Raw genomic sequence first — 15,316 nt, forward strand, 5'->3', positions numbered from 1 at the left:
AGAAGTGAGAACAAGTCCCTATTGTTTAGGCTTAAATAGCTCCAAGTGTTTCTTCTAGAGATAATTAATTTAATTAAAATGGTCCCTGAAGCCAAACTGAGCTGCATGGTGAGCACTGCACAAATTCCTTCCAAATTCCAGCACCGGGCCACTGAGAAGGAGCAAGCTCTCCGCACTGGGCCTGGCCCCACAGGCTCGCCTCTGTCACTCTGCTTGGAAGGGAAGCCGGAGGACAGGGCCTGGCCCCAGATGCTTCCTGGGTGAGGGGGTGCCACTCCTGCTGAGGGAGTTGGAGTGAAGATCATCTGCCACCTGCGGATTTAGTTCCAAAAATGATGGTGGAGTATTTTGGTTTTTGGTTTTGTTTTTCCCTTCCTGGTGGCTTGAAGGAGAAATTTGGTCCACTGGTTGCATCCACAGCACCAGTCCTCACTACAGCCTCAGCAGGGTGGTGTTCCATAAACACAGATCGAGTGGATGTAGACATAAACGAAGGAAAACCCATCCCTTCGGTTGGCCTCCCGGCCTTTTGTCTTCTGGAGTAAGGAAGTAAATTGAGTAGCGTTTGATCTTAGATTGAAAACTACCAACTGTCAAGTGCCCCAAGGAGACATAAGATGGTGGCCCTGGATGCTGGTTTATTTATGGTAGATGTGACTCAACGCGTTTATTCCAAACCCTGAGGCAGCACAGCGTAGGAAGGCCACGCGGCAGGGCCAGTTAGCCAGCAGACTACCGAGTCAGAAAGACTTGGGTTTCTCACCGTCTCCCTTTCTTGTGGCATGACCATGGGCACATTTTGGGGACCTCCCTCAGCCTGTTTCTTCATCTATAAAATGAGGTTAAAAAAGAAAAGCTCGCTCATAAGGTTACTGTGAAGGATTGCATTCATTCAACATGCACCGAACACCTACTGTGTGCCAGGCACGGCCCACATCAGGGAATGGAGCAATGTAAGGGTAGAGGGGTGGGGGGCAAACGAAGAAACCATAAGCAGAATAAAATCGGTACATGCTTTGTTAGAAGTTCTGTGGGCTGGGAAAACAGTGGTGCAGGGACCCGGGAGGTGGGAGCTCATTGCAACTCCATGTAGTGTAGACAGAGGCAGACCGGCTAGGCCTCATTGAGAAGGTGATGCTTGAGCAAAGTTTTGAGGTTTGCAAGAGGGCAAACCATGCGGATATCAGAAGGCAAAATGTTCCAGGCAACGGGCACAGCCAGTACAAAGGCCAGAGGCCAGGAGTATGCCCGGCATGTGTGAGAGAAGCTAGTGTGAAGGAGGCTAGTGTGGCTGGCTTGGAGGGCGAGAAGCAACTGCAGATCAGACTGTGTAGGCCTTCGGGCTGCCGTCAGAACCCACAGTGCAATGGGGAGTGCAATGGGGAGCCTGTCTGACCGATATTTTAAAGGCTCACCATTGGTGGTTTGGGCGGGGGGGGGCCTGGGTGCTTGAGGGATAATGGGTTTGTGTGCAGACGATCCAGTTGTGTGATGATCGTGATGAGTGAACACTGCTGATGCAGGAGAGAGGAGAGAACAATGCTCGAAGGATGTGCTTGGGTAGCGAGAGGGATCGGCTCTGGGTGAGTGCACAGGGATTCTGTGGCAACAGGTGAAGGGCAGAGGTGTGGGTGCAGACGCTGGCAGTGGGTGGGTCTGGTGGTGGGAGTCTGTAGACATTTGCTTCTGGTTCTCTCGAATGTCTCAGAGAAGAAGGGAGCACAGTAATCAGCCGAGAGGAGATGGGGGAGAGAAAAGTATGGAATGTCGAGGAGAACAGGAGAGCAAGTGGCCTTTGGGAGACACTGTGAATGGGAGGCAACAGGAAGGGCCCACGTACGGGGCTAAGGATCATGAGCTCAAAATGAGGCCTGTCCGCACAGTTGAGTTTTTTGTCAGACACATTCAACCATTCGAGTCTGTGTTGAGGCTTGGGTTTTGCCAGGCATGTGGGTTTGCTAAGCGAGTGTGACAAAGCAAGAGGGGCAAGGGATTTCATGGGTTCTGAAGTGAGTAATTACAACGTGAAAATACAAGGAGTTGAGCTGGGCAAGGACAGAAGCTAGGGCCTCAAGTTAAAAAAAATGGGCGAAAAGATCAATGGATTGGAGGAAGGGGTGCACTGGAAAGAGTGAGCTGGAAAGACAGGAGGCGGGGTCAGCATGGAATCTGTGGAATTAAAATTATGAAAAGGCATCTAACATCTTGGGCCCATACCTGGTGCAAAGCAAATGCTCAATGGCTGTTGCTAAGAGCTTCTAATACCTTACCCAAAACCTTCAACACCAGGTATGGTTTATTTTTATTTTATTTTATTTTATTTTATTTTAATTTTTATTTATTTATGATAGTCAGAGAGAGAGAGAGAGAGAGAGAGAGAGAGGCAGAGACACAGGCAGAGGGAGAAGCAGGCTCCATGCACCGGGAGCCCGACGTGGGACTCGATCCCGGGTCTCCAGGATCGCGCCCTGGGCCAAAGGCAGGCGCCAGACCGCTGCGCCACCCAGGGATTCCCCCTGGTATGGTTTATAACCCGGAACTCTCCAGATTATAAAAATGCTGTGCATTGGCATCTCTGTTGAGGTATTGGATAGCTCTCCGCAATCAAACACGTTGGTATTTCTTCAGAGAATTGTATGAATATTCACATTAAGTGGGCTATGTAGGCTCACGTTAGCTTGGGCCAGGTTTTGCTACTTAATGAGTTTTGGCACTAAGGGGCACCCGGGGGCTCAGTCCGTTAAGCATCCCACTCTTGATTTCAGCTCAGGTCATGACCTCAGGGTCGTGAGATGGAGCCCTGCATCGGGCTCTGCACTCAGCAAAGAGTCTGCTTGTGATTCTCTCCCTCTCCCTCTGCCCGCAACGCCCCCCAACACCACCCGAGTAAATGAATAAAATAAATCTTAAAAAAACGTTTTGGTACTAAACCTAAAAAATAATTTTTGTTTTCAAGAGCTTTTGAGATTTCAAATGAGAACAGGTGACCCTATAGTGATATTTTACTAAGAGTTGTGAATTTACGGGAAATCCCTCATTTCTCTAGACATTAGTTCTTTCAGTGTAGAAAGAGGACTTGGAGTCCAAGAAACTTCTAAGCTCCTCTCTAGCTCGGCATTAGTGATTTTTTGACACCCTTTGCCAGACATTAAAAAACAATTGTCTTACCAATAAAGCCTCCGTAAGACAATTAGATAAGGAGGCTGGGCCTAAGTTTCGTGGTAATAAATAAAATATGTATCGGTTGTTGGTTATTATAGTCATGCTTAAACTCTTCAGATCAGAAGAAGTGAGAAACTTGCCTTTCTATATACAAGGCTTAGAAAAATGTAAGTCAAAAAATAAAAAGAAAAAAGAAAAAGAAAAATGTAAGTCGAGCATCTGCCAAATTTGACGCAGTCTCACCAGTCAGATAAGTTAGAAGGTCACATAAAACTCATACAAGGTTTTAATAAAAGTACGTATGAAATGCTGCATTGTGTAATTCAGCTCAAGCTTATTTTTTTTTAAATTTTTTTTGATATTTATTTATTTATGATAGTCACACAGAGAGGGAGAGAGAGGCAGAGACACAGGCAGAGGGAGAAGCAGGCTCCATGTAGGGAGCCTGATGCGAGACTCAATCCCAGGTCTCCAGGATCACTCCCCAGGCCAAAGGCAGGTGCCAAATCACAGAGCTACCCAGGGATTCCCCCCTCCTTCCTTTTTTTTTTTTTTGGTTCAGCTTACTACTCAGTCTTTAAGACTCAGCTTAGGTGACAACTTCCTAGGGACATCTTTCCTGCGGCCACCATCAGCCCGGTTCCCGAGACGAGGGTGGGTATCCCTCTTTGAGTGCTCCCGTGTGAACAGCGGTTGTTCCTCACTGTAGCGTGCAACCACTTTCATGCCCTAGAGCTTGGCTGGACCAGTTAGTCTCTCACTAGGCCATGGAGAGGGAGGGACTGCGTCTGCTTCCTCAGCCTAACCTGTGGGCTGACTGAAGGTTGAGCTCATAGTTCCAGAGGTAGGCCTTCGACCTGCAAACCCAGGAATGGATAAAACAAGGTAAGCTTTGGGGCGCCTGGGTGGCTCAGTGGGTTAAGGGTCTGACTCTCAGTTTCAGCCTAGTTCATGATTTCAGGGTCTTGATCTGAGGGTCATGAGATCGAGTCCCCCACGTCTGGCTCTGGGCCTAGCATGGAGTCTGCTTAACACACACTCTCTCTCTCTCCCTCTGCTCTTACCTGCCCCCCTCCATGCTCTCTCTCTATTTCTCAAATAAATTCATAAATCTTAAAAAGGAACAACAACAACAACAAAACCCAAAACAACAAACCAAGCTTTAATCTCATTCTACTCTTCTAGAAGAAAAGAAGGGAGGTGGATCCCTGGCTGGAGAGAAAAGTTAAGAATTACATTTCCTCACCATGCCAGGCAGGGGCGTGTGTACTGGGGATGGGAGGTGGGGATGTTCTTGTAGCTGATCGGTCCCTAGTGAAATGAGCTCCATGGGGACTCCTGGGTGGCTGAGTGGTTTAGAGCCTGCCTTTGGCCCAGGGCATGATCCTGGAGTCCCGGGATCGAGTCCACATCGGGCTCCCTACATGGAGCCTGCTTCTCCCTCTGCCTGTGTCTCTGCCTCTCTCTCTGTGTGCATCTCTTGTGAATAAATAAATAAACTCTTAAAAAAAAAAAGAAAGAAATGAGCTCCTTCATCTGGTCAGACACATGGCTCTTGTCCTAGGAGGACTCAGCTGATAAAAGAGGAAAAGAGATAAAAGATAAAAAGATCCAAATTTCAAGGCATTCATTCAATAGTATACCAAATACTTTCCAAGGACCTGTGCCAGACATGCTGTTGCGGTATCTGTCCAGGGAGGCCTAGGGCATCCCCCTTTGGGGGCCTGTACTTCTGAAGCAAAGTCCTCAGGGATTCAGATCAAAAAAGATAACGACCTGGCCATGTTATGGGGTCACCTGTGGACATTCTTGATTCCTGTTAAGAAAGGAGTTGGTCTGCGCATGCACACATTATTTTTAAAGATTTTTAAATTTATTCATTTGAGAGAGAAAGAGAGAGCGTGCACCCAAGTACGTGTGCCTGAGCAACAGCAGGAGCTGGGGACAGGTGGGCAGGAAGAGTGAGAAGCTCGCTCCACACTGAGCAGGGAGCCCAGGGAGGGACTTGATCCCAACACCCCAGGATCATGACCTGAACCAAAGGCAGACGCTGAACCCACTGAGCCCCCCAGGCACACACACCCTCCGCCGCCCACACACACATTCTTAAAGACTCATCATTCCTCTGCACACAGATAGCTGGACACTAACTGCACTGTGACATTTCCAGCGTCACACTTACTCCTAAAGTCACTCTGCTGTCTTACAATGGAATCGCATCCGACAGCGTCCTGGGTAAAGGCCACAGGCTTCAGCTAGCTCAGAGGCCTGTCTGGTAGCCAGAGAAAGAAGTGTCATTATAAAACGATATTTGCTTAGGGGGTCCAGGCCCCCAGGAGAGGATGCCCTGGGCTCCCCTGACCAGATTCCATCCCATCGTGTTCGCAGTAGGTACTCAGTAAATGCTCGCTGTGGTCTGAATGCCATGAGCGCAGGACCTGTGTCTTTTATCTGTTCTCTCTTGCATTATGCCCTGGGTCAAGCACGATGAGGTCAGCGCGCAGCACATGACCTCAGGTTCCTCTGAGCCGGGGCCGAGGGGGGTTGGCAAGTGCCCAGCGGAGGCTGTCTGTTTGGCCGGAAGAACCCAGCCCGGGCCTGCCCCCCATCAGCTCTGCTCGTTACTCGTGCAGATGGTGGAGCTGGGCCACTGTTGCCTCACAGAGTAGCCTAGAGCCTAGCTGCCCCAGTGGTGACCCGCAGGCCACCGTGAAGGCATCACCTGGGAGCTTCTTCAAAATGCAGGATCTCAGGTCCTCCCGCAGAGCACCAGGCCAGAATCTGCATTTTAACAGAGTATCAGATTTTTTTTTTTTAATGAGTATAGTCAACATACAACATCATGTTCACTCCTGGGATATGACACAGTGAACCCACAGCTCCACAGGTCGTGTTGTGGTCGCCACGCATGCAGCTGTGAGGTTTGGTCTGTCCCGCTGTTACACCGCTGTCACAGGGTCACCTGCAGGGGTCCTTGTGCCTAGCGCTCAGAGGATTCTTAAGCCGACCCAACTGGAAGAGACACTGGCCTAGAACATCAAAGGAGGACCAGAAGTTAACCCTACATAAAGATTAGGAAGAGAGCTCAGAGAAGAGTGGAAGGGGTGGTGTTGAGGGGACATTGGAAGGCAGTCAGTCCGAGGGGACGGGGTGGGGTTGACAGGGAAATCTGCAGCGACTTGTGGGCCGGACCAGGCCTGAGGTGGGACCCAGAGAGGACCAGTTACGGAGCATCGAGTTTGATTTGGTGGGTGCTAGCTTTGGGCTCACTCAGAAGAGGTTTAGGCTCCCACATCCTTGGAATTCAAATCTTGGCTCACTTAGCTAGGTTTTTTTTTTTTTTTTTTTAAGATTTTATCTATTTATTTGACAGAGAGAGAGAGAGAGAGTGAAAGCACAAGCAGGGGGAGCAGCAGAGGGAGAGGTAAAAGCAGACCCCCCCGCTGAGCAGGGAGCCTGAGGTGGGGCTCGATCCCAGGACCCCAGCATCACAACCTGAGCTAAAGGCAGATGCCTAACCGACTGAGCCACCTGGGCACCACACTCATCTACTTTTATATAACAAACCTCCATGTGTTTTTGTGGCTTAAAACAACAACTGTTTATTTCCTCATCTAGGCTGGGCTCAGCTAGGTGGCTCATCTCTGCGTCCCACAAGGTGGTAGCTGGGCTCGTTCCTGTGTCTCTCTCTGGTCAGCCGGCAGATGGGCCAGGCGTGGCTGGTGCCAGACGTGTCTAGTTTGCTGGAACAACTGGAATAACTGGGCCTCACTCTCCATGCGGTCTCTCATCCTCAAGGAGGGGAGGCTGCTTTTCTTCACAGGCAGCGGTGTTCTAGAAAGGCGAGAGCCGAAGCTTCCAGCCTCCGGAGACCAAAGCTTGCAAGGCACTTCTGCTACATGTGGGCAAAGTTAGTCGCAAGGCCACCTGGTGGGATGAGCCTCAGTGAGCGTCTGAACTGCTACCCACCCTGCTGTGTACCAGCTCGCTGGCCTAAGGCAACTTACAATAACTTCTGAGCCTCAGTGTCCTCAACCTTTAAAATGTAAGTAGTGAAAAAAATAAAAAATAAAATAAAAAAATAAAATGTAAGTAATGATAACCTTTTTCCTGGGATTGCATCAGATGAGACCAATGGCTATTGTGACTAGCGTGTAATTAGCACCCAGTAAAAGGTAACTATTATTATTAGTACATAACTGAAATGTGTGCCCTTTCTCCCTAGAGCCTTTTTTCCAACTCCACAGAGTGATACTTTTAAAGTGACTCAAGTATTAGATTCTCACTGGCAGGTTTGAAAAGGGGCATAGAAAAAGCATGGTGTGCGTGTGTATGTGTGTGCAGGTGTGAGAGAGAGAGAGAAACAGAGAATCAGTTGAGGACGACTGACAAAAGAGACAGAAGGACTTAGTGAGGGGAAACTAGATGTTTCTACGCATACTTTATAGAAATTGGGGGCCAGATTGACCCTTCAGCTCAAACACCATCAACTATCAAGCTCCGTATGTAAGGTGTGGTCAGAAGACCAACAGCACCAGCATGGCCAGAGGTTTGGAAACGAGGAGTCTTGGGCCTCAGGCCAGACCTGCTGCATCACAGTCTGCACATGAACCAGATCCTAGGTCCTCATTACCCGCACGCTCAAGTCTGAGAGGCAGTGCTGTGAAAAAGAGCCACTTTTCACCTCGTCTGATCTGCAGTGTGTGATCTTGGGTGGATCCCTTGGGGAGCGAGCGACTAGCTTCTGTTTGAGGTGGGCCTAATGAGAGAGGGAAAGAGCGTGTCAGCCTTCCCACATCTTGTGAGATGAGGTGGGTCATTTGGACAGAAGCAGTTTGGACCATCACTGCGATTGAGTTATAGGCAGAGCCAGACAAAGGCAGATATACAAAATTTGACAAAAATGTCCTTTGGATATTTATAAGAGTCATGGCCTCGTCAGACCGGAAGAATAAGAAAAACATTCAGAATAGAACTAGGCATGAATATTCTAGTTAATAAAGTAGTAAGCAAATGGGCAGGTTCTGGACTGCAGATGCACCAGGTAATGATATATCTTTTTAAATTTTTAATTTATTTTTATTTAATTTATTGGTTTATTTAATATTTTTAGAGAGAGTGCGAGCAGTGGGGGTAGAGGGACAGAGATAGGGAGGAAGAGACTCTGAAGTAGGCTCCACGCCCAGCATGGAGTCCAATTGGCTTGATCTCCTGACCCTGAGGTCCTGACCTAAGCTGAAATCAAGAGCTGGACACTTAACCAACTGGGCCACCCAGACACCCCAGGTAGTGATATATCTTAAAATTGGGAGAGACCAACACCCTCTAACGGGCATGGACTGGAGTTGCTTTTGCTATGGTGACCATAACGAGAGTGTGCTCTGGCCATCGTCAGGGGGAGATAAAAAAATCTCATACCTTGGCCAGGAACCTCCTGCCAATATGAATGCTCATTCTCCTAATGGGGTGACCTTCGCTTGGGATGGTATAACTGTTCTCTTGATGTTTTTTTTTTTTTTAAGAGAGAGAATGAGAGCAGGGGGAGGGGCAGAGGGAGAGAGAGAATCTCAAGCAGACTCCCCACTGAGTTCGGAGTCTGAAGTGGGGCTCGATCTCATGACCTAGAGATCAGGACCTGAGCTGAAACCAAGAGTCAGATGCCCAACTGACTGAGCCACCCAGGTGCCCCCTTGGTGGAATTACTAATGGTGTTAAGATACAGAGTTAACTAGAGACTAGAGCCATGGTGAACTTGATCAAATCTGCAGTTATCATTTTTGTGTAAGTTCAGGAAGAGAGTTGTTTGTGTGTGTGTGTGTGTGGTTTTTTTTTTTTGAAGAGAGTTTTATAATCTTGAGTATGATGTGCGTTGTTTGGTATTTCAAGTATTTGCAAAGGAGGATTTGGCTCATTAGAGGATTGGAATCCCAATTCAAAGAGCGTAATTTCTGTCAGTTGAAACGTGTAAAGAGACCTCTAGAAACCATTCTGGAATGCGTAAGAGAACTTGAGATTCACTATGGTTATGTTTTGCTAGAGTTAATGTAAGTACTTGGGGAACATTTTGCTTGTTAGAAGCATTTGAAGTGCTAAAAATGATCCAATATATTAAATATATAGGAGAGCTTGAATTTCTGATGGAATTTAATTGAGTTTGCAAATGAGACTGTTTAGGAGAATTTCGTTTCTGTAATGTTTAGTTGACAGGGTTTAAATCCCCTTGAAACCGATGGTTAAATTTTTCTCAATTTCTAAATAGAATAATAAGGTGTCTACACTGAGCTTTATGGACTAAAGAAAACTAGGTTTCAGAGTTAGTTAAAATTTGTGCCTCTAATAGATTTCATGTGAATTTAAAAACTCAGAGTATCTGCAAATGATCTTCATTATGCTCTAAAGCTTCTAGTAAGAACACCAAAAGCTCATGTTGACGTAAATAATTCAAAATTGTCACCAGTGCATGGTGAGTTTAGACATTTTAAAGCCAAGGGGATTTTTTGTGTGTGTTTTTTGGTTTTTGTTTGTTTCTTGGTGAGTGTGGAACACTCCTCTTGCACCAAGACTTTCAAAGCATGACCTTCAGGTTCACCAGGGAAATACTCCCAGGTAGGCAATGGGTAGGCCACACGAGTGGCCTCGAGGGTGGGTCCTGCACTGCCGTTGCCCCCACCAAGCATTTCCCCGAAGCTCCCTCTGCCTCACTCCTAGAACCCCATGACAGGCAGAAGGGGAGAGCCCCCCAGTGAGCTAATAGGCTGAAGTTCTTTCATGGCTTCCAGGGCTGCTGGTCTGCACCATTAATTAGAGTCCCACGGTTGGCTTACTTTCCCCTCTCAAAAAACCTAGAGCTCAAATCTATATTTCAAATTGCAAATGGTTTGGAAAATTGTGTTTTAAAAATGCTGCTTGGCATTCTAAGGAGTGTCTTTTCCTTGCGTGATGAGGTTGCTTCCCTGCTCATGGAAATGCTAGGAAGCCAGTTAAGTCTCTGAATTAATGAAGACCTAGCTTCCACAGAAAGCCCAAAAGCACCTCTCCTTCAGATTTTGGTTCTGTTGGCTCTTTTGAGGACTTGGGAAAGAAGAAAGAAGAAAGAAGAAAGAAAAGAAAGAAAGAAAGAAAGAAAGAAAGAAAGAAAGAAAGAAAGAGAAAGAAAGAAAGAAAGAGAAAGAAGAAGAAGAAAGAAAGAAAGAAAGAAAGAAAGAAAAGAAGAAAGAAAGAAAGAAAGAAAGAAAGAAAGAAAGAAAGAAAACCCAAAAACAAAACAGGCGCATCTGGGTGGCTCAATGGTTGAGCGTCTGCCTTTGGCTCAGGGCATGATCCTGGGGTCCTGGGATCGAGTCCCGAGCTTCCCTGCATGGAGCCTGCTTCTCCCTCTGCCTGTGTCTCTGCCTCTCTCTGTGTCTCTCAGGAATGAATAAATAAAATCTTAAAAAAAAAATCCAGCATCAACCTGCCCTACAGACATCACCAAACCTCTGAGGGCTCCCTAAATCCAACCGGCCCTAATAATGGAAGGTCCCTTGAAATTGGCATCCTCGGGCCCCGATGGCGCTTCCTGTGGGCAAGGCTGCCCCTTTCCCCACCTTTGTGAAGAATTTGAGTGAAGGAGAGCAGGAAACTCAGAGGAACAGCATATTTTTTCTTAATCCAGCATGGTCAAAGGCAAGCTCCTAAGGTTTTTGCTTCTAGATTGATGTGCCTGGTGCAGTATCTTTGTTACGGCCTCGTCCTCTCTGGCCCTTTCTCTCTGCCCCTGTCCTAGAGCCCTCCTCCAGGACCGGCTCCTATCCATACAGAAGGCTGTTTGTGGTGTACAGTTATTTATTCCCCCCACCTCTGAACACCTCAGAGCAAAGCTCGAGTTTTATTCCCCTTGGATTCCCTTGCGGCTCCTCCCAGAGCGGTCTGCACATTCTAAGAGCTCCCAAACTGCTTGTGCAGTGAACAAATGAATGAGCTATAATAGCCCCTAATTACATTAGAAATGTTTACAGAAAGAGATCTGGAAGGGTCGTTTTCTCAGTTTGCTTCAAGTTCTGACTTTTTTTTTTTTTTCTATTTTAAAGTATAGGATTAGGGCAGCCCTGGTGGCTCAGAGGTTTAGTGCCTGCCTTCAGCCCGGGGTGTGATCCGGGAGACCCCGGATCGAGTCCCACGTCAGGCTCCCCGCAGGGACCCTGCTTCTCCCTCTGCCTGTGTCTCTGCCTCTCTCTCTCTCTCTGTGTGTGTCTCTCACGAAGAAACAAATAAAATTTAAAAAAAAAATAAAGTATAGGATTAACCCTAGCTTCACGGCTATCATGCATTGAGCATGTTTTGTAGCTATGGTTTACTTTTAATCATCTGCACTGGGGAAGAAAAAAATCACAGAACTGAGTCACAACAGGTCTCAGAGATTGTCTAGTTGGTTAATAATAGTAATATCTATTGTTTATTAAGCAGTTACTGTTTGCAAAATGTTGTGCTAAGCACTGTATATGCACCAACTTATGCAATGATTGAAACAGCACTAAAAGTAGGCTTTATAATTATTATTCTCCCTTTAGTGATTGAGGAACTGCAATCACTAAACCGAGAGGTTACATGACTTGCCTTGGGTGGCAAAGATCACTAAAATATTTTTATATGTGCCTTTGATCAGGGTGCATTTATTTTTCCAATGCATTTTATTTAGGAGTTCAAGTTAAGGTGCAAATCATTTTCTTTTTTTAAAAAAATTATTTATTAATGAGAGACACACACAGAGAGAGAGAAAGAGAGGCAGAGACACAGGCACAGGCAGAGGGAGAAGCAGGCTCCCCATGGGGACCCCAATGCGGGACTCGATCCCAGGATCCCGGGATCATGACCTGAGCCCAAGGCAGACACTCAACCACTGAGCCACCTGGGCGCCCCGTAAATGTATTCCCAGGTTATGAGTTCCATCGCTCATTTATTTGTTTGCTCATTTTTAAAATTTAGATTCAATGAATTAACATATAGTGTATTATATGGTCTTTTCTCGTGGTTCACCCTATGTTCCTGTTGGAGGAGGGGGGAGGCTCGAAAGTGACTCCGGTACAATCCTGCCCTTGACAGAGCCCCCATTAAAGAAGAGGAAGCAAAGGGAGATAATATAGAAAAAAAGCCAAGGAACTCAGCAGAGGCAGTTATTTCCCGACTGCAGATTGACCCAGTAATGGCAGAAACCCTACAGATCTGTCAAGCTGAAATGAGTGAAGTGAGTGTGGTCCAGAAGCCAGAGAAACTTCTGGAGCGTTGCAAGTACTGGCTTGCCTGTAAAAATGGGGATGAGTGTGTTTACCATCAGCCTGTTTCACCCTGCAAAGCCTTCGCCAATTGTAAATTTGCTGCAAAATGTTTATTTGCTCATCCAAATTGTAAATACGACGCAAAATGTCCTAAACCAGACCGTCCCTTCACTCACAGGAGTAGGAGAATTCCAGTACTGCCTCCAAAACCAGTTGCACCACCAGCACCACCTTCTAGTGGTCAACTGTGCCGTTATTTCCCTGCTTGTAAGACAATGGAATGTCCCTTCTATCGTCCGAAACACTGCAGGTTGAACACTCAGTGCACAAGACCTGGCCGCACACGTTAGCATCCCACCACTACTGTGCCACCACGACATGCCTTGAAATGGATTCGACCTCAAAGGTTTCAGAGAAAAAATAAAATAAAATAAAAAAAATAAAAAGAGGTTTCAGAGGGCACAGTCAGCAAGTCCTCAGCCTTGTATAACCCCCAGGGCTCATCATGTGCCCTCCTTCATGCCCATCACCCGGGTACCCCATCCCCCCAAGCCCTCCCCACTCCAGTGACCCTGAGTTTGTTTCCTGTGACCAAGAGTCTCTTCGGGTTTGTCTCCCTTTCTGATTTTGTCTTGTTTTACTTTTTCCTCTCTTCCCCTCCAGGATCCTTTGCTGGACCTCTTCACTGCCACGGGTGCGTGAGACCCTGGGATCTGCGTCTTCCTCCCACTGGCTTAGGGCGCACTTGGTCTCCTGGGCAGGGCCGTGGGGTTCCCGGTGTGCGCCCCACCGTTCAGGCTGATGAACAGAGGGGGAGGCTCCAAAGTGGCTCAGGTACGATCCTGCCCTTGACAGGGTGACTCCCACTAGTGGGGACGTCCCGACTCCCAACAATGGCAACACGGGGTGAGCCCCGAGAAAAGGCCAAACCCAGATGCAACGCCAAGGCCGCTGTAAAAGGAAACATCGCCGGCAGCCCGAGGCTTGGGGGGCCCTAGAGCGAGGGGCACCTGAGGGAGCCTCGGGAGAGGCGGCTTCTGGTTCAAGGTGATGGGCGCAGAGGGACGGGGTGGGGGGCTCCCAGTGGAGAGAAGGAGAGCAGGGGCACGTGCACGCAGGAAACCAGACGGCAAGTCCTGCAGCCCCGCCTCGCAGAGAAGGGGGGCCCGAACCAGCACAGGGCCAGCAGCCCCCCTCTCCGTGCCTCCCATCGTCACCCCTCTTCCCCCGCCCCCGCTCTTCCCTGTCACCCCGCCTCTCCCTCATATGTGGGCTCAGGGTAGGATGCAAGTCCCCCCCTTAATGCCGCATCCCCGAGAGGCTCTTTCCTGCTTTCCTATCCGGCTCTTTAGAAAGTTCCTGGTGGCCTCCGCGCTCCGGGGCCCCGCTCACCTCCGCACGCCTGGCTCCTCTGCTCCTGGCCCTGGTCTCCCCTCAGGGCGCCCCAGCTCTCTCTCTGTCTCTCTCTCTCTCTCTTTTAATATTAGAAACTCATCCCTTTTGTTTATATACTTGATATTTTTAAATCCATTATAGGCATTATTCTTTTTTTAAAATATTTTATTTATTTTCTCATGAGAGACACAGAGAGAGAGAGAGAGAGAGAGAGAGAGAGAGAGAGGCAGAGACACAGGCAGAGGGAGAAGCAGGCTCCATGCAGGGAGCCCGACGTGGGACTCAATCTCCGGCCCCCAGGACCATGCCCTGGGCCGCAGGTGGTGCTGAACCGCTGGGGTCTGTAACGGGCAGAGCAATGGTGGGATGCTAAAGCCAGAGCTGAGCCCGAGGCCCGTCTGGCAGGTGCATCGTCGCCAGTGTCCACAGACTGGGGGGGTTTGAGCAACGGGCCTCGGCATTTCCCATCGCGGAGGCGGGGGAGCCCCAGAGCAGGGCTGTGGTGCAGTCAGGGCCTGGTGGAGGCCTCCTCCCGGGTCCCAGACGGCATGGTCCCCTGGGGGCTCTCCTACCCCAGGGCGCTTCCCTCCAGCCCCGTGCCCTCACCGCCTCCCAAGCACCCAGAAAACCATCCCATGCGAGATTTGGATTTCAGCAGGGGAATTTAGGAGGAGCAAACGTTCAGCCCTCCTTTACCCCTGTATTCAAAGCCCTGCTCAGTGGCCTGGCCGCCCACGGCCCCTGAGTGATGCTCTTGGGTCCCACGGACACGACCCCTGCCTCTTCCCCTGCAGCACAGAATCCACCCAATCTGTGCTTCCCCAACTGCCTGTGGGCACCAGGTGTGTGGATGTTCCAAGGGACACCTCCGTGTGGGGGCTCCCCCGGCAGGCCCAGGGGGCCCAGGTCCCCCTTCCCTCCGTCCCAGGGCAGGCTTCCCTCCTGCTGCATCCCTGGTGGCTCGTGGGGGCCATCCACATCCAGCTGGCGCCCCAAGGCCGGGTCTTGTCCAAGCTGCATCCCCATGCGCCTGTTTCTCCTCCACACTCGCGACCCCGCAGCCTCAGCACCTCCTGCTTGGGCGACCCCACTGGCCTTCCGAGTGTTCCCCTCCCGGCCTCTACCAATGCGTGCTGGAGGCTCAGTTACACCGGCCTCCCCAGCGCTGCATTACTCTTCTCCATCTGGTGGAGGCCCGAGGCCTGGCTCCTTGGCAGGGCGTTCAAGGCCCCGCTCGGGACTCCAGCCTCCTCTGCTTTCACTCCTCTGTAGCCACGGTGAGCTCTAGCTCCCCCTGACCTCTTGCAGGTGCCTCTACTCCCTGTGACCTCTTGCAGGGGCCTCTACTCCCTGTGACTTCTTGCAGGTGCCTCTAGCTCCCTGTGACTTCTTGCAGGTGCCTCTACTCCCTCTGACCTCTTGCAGGGGCCTCTAGCTCCCTGTGACTTATTGCAGGTGCCTCTGGCTCCCCCTGACCTCTTGCAGGGGACTCTACTCCCTGTGGC

At 49.2% G+C, this 15,316-nt stretch overlaps 1 pseudogene; it reads left to right on the forward strand.

Moving 5' to 3' along the window:
- Positions 1-1,174: 1,174 nt before the first annotated feature.
- On the forward strand, positions 1,175-12,850 carry LOC129519378 (zinc finger CCCH domain-containing protein 14-like; annotated as a pseudogene).
- The last annotated feature ends 2,466 nt before the right edge of the window (positions 12,851-15,316 follow it).

This window comes from Nyctereutes procyonoides, unplaced genomic scaffold (assembly GCF_905146905.1).
Source record: "Nyctereutes procyonoides isolate TBG_1078 unplaced genomic scaffold, NYPRO_anot_genome, whole genome shotgun sequence".
Lineage (NCBI taxonomy): Eukaryota > Metazoa > Chordata > Mammalia > Carnivora > Canidae > Nyctereutes > Nyctereutes procyonoides.